We start from the raw sequence: 1791 nt of genomic DNA, 5'->3' as shown, positions 1-1791 counted from the left end.
AAAACCAAGCTTATTTGCTAAATTCTGTACTAGTGATTCTCGACCTTTTTTGCTCCACGCACTGCTTTCACAATTTCTGTTCGCTTCCTTTTCCAAAGCTCTAAAAATACATATATATTTATTTAAATTTAGATAAATAAAACCAGGAAAAGTATAGAAAATGTTGATGAATACCAAAACTTGAACAAAGACTTGGGCGTATTTGAAGTCCTTAAACAATCATTCAGCTTTTTAATTTTATTTAACGTTATTGTTCACTGCACTGATTTCTTTACGCTCGTTTTATTCCTTTTACTGAAGAAATCTTCATCATTCGGCTTATTTTATTTTTTAAAAGAGATTAATTTAGTTACTTTAATAAAAAAACGCTCCTTATAGTTTAAAACTGACTGCCAAAAAAACTTTAATGGAATGCTATAGAATATAACTGATTGTGGAGAAGTATAAAAGTGTTCGGAAGGAAATGAGCGCTTGCATTTATCTGTTTCCTTTTATTAGACGAAAATATTGCTTTCATCCGTATTTACTCAACATCGCCTGAGTAAAGTGTTTTAGAAATTGTTAGCTGAAAACAAAGGGTTATTCTCGAGGACGAGGTGGCCGAGTGGTTAAGGCGGTGGACTGCTAATCCATTGGGCTCTGCCCGCGTGGGTTCGAATCCCATCCTCGTCGCAAGTCGTTTTTTTTCTCCCTCTCTTCTTGCAAATACAGCTAATGGTCTCTTTAAAAACACGAGAGCAAATAATTCAGATAATTAAATTTAAAGAATTATTTATTTAATAACTTTTGTACCTTAAAAATTATTATATTGTTATATTTATTCGATTACTGCATTCCACAATAACACACTTCATTTTGTCTATTCTGTTAAATATGAGATGTCTCCAATACCAAATTCCAGTTCAAATTAAAAATGTTTACATTATGGATTTAACGGTTGAAGCACCCTGAATGGCTGACTGAGATGAAAAAATTATAACAATTAGAGCATGGGTATTATTTTTAAATGTTTAAAATCAAATCTAAATTACAGTTTAATTTGTAAAACAGGAAGTGTTTCTGTATATACAAGCAGTTAAATTTAACAACAGATTAGATACAGGATTAATTAAGTAAAAAAAAAGTATTCTCCATATTCTTGGATATTTCTTGATTTAGAAGTAAGCACAACTTCATCTGCATTTTAAACAAGGTATCTGACCTGACAATTTCTCTGTATTCAGAGATTTTTAATTACATATCAATTGTTTTAAATTTTGGGACATTATTTTCATTTACTCTCTAAAATAAACTGCAGTACCGCATAAAAACACGTATTAAAAAAATTATACAGAATGTACTTCCATATAATGTTAAACATACTTCCATATAACCTTAAATATAAAACGAACAGAAAACGGATTTAATTTTGAACGAAAGTTGCCTCTGCCCCCCCCCGTGAAATGCGTTATTTCTCTTAAGAATGAGCAAAAGGTTTGGTGTCTTTTGCCTAGAATTGCGCATAAATCTGATCAATCATTCTATAACATTCCTCCGAGGTCGTTTAGTATTCTCGTAGAGATCTGTATTCTGGTACTCTCGGCGCTGGGGAAGGTATAAAAGCACGAGCCTGAAGGTTAAACGTTATCTGTTGGAACACTGCATTTGGATTAACTAGGCCCATCAGCGGCTGAGCGGTAAACTCGCTGAACACGGGTAGTTTGGATCGGGATTCGAATTCCTGTGAATGGGCTGGCTACTTGTGCGTTTTCGTGGTTTTCTCCATGTGTAATGCGTATACGAGCCAGTTTC

General features: G+C 33.4%; 1 non-coding gene across 1 annotated transcript; it reads left to right on the top strand.

Annotated features, from left to right (window-relative positions):
* The first annotated feature begins 590 nt into the window (after positions 1 to 590).
* TRNAS-GCU (transfer RNA serine (anticodon GCU)) lies at positions 591 to 672 on the top strand. The gene has a single exon. It is a non-coding gene; the product is annotated as a tRNA-Ser (tRNA).
* Positions 673 to 1791: the final 1119 nt, after the last annotated feature.

This window comes from Stegodyphus dumicola, chromosome 12 (genome assembly GCF_044657685.1).
Source record: "Stegodyphus dumicola isolate Sdum_Otavi_A_Nest chromosome 12, ASM4465768v1".
NCBI classification, from domain to species: domain Eukaryota; kingdom Metazoa; phylum Arthropoda; class Arachnida; order Araneae; family Eresidae; genus Stegodyphus; species Stegodyphus dumicola.
Note: the sequence above shows the minus strand (reverse complement) of the source record. Positions and strands in the feature narration are given on the sequence as shown.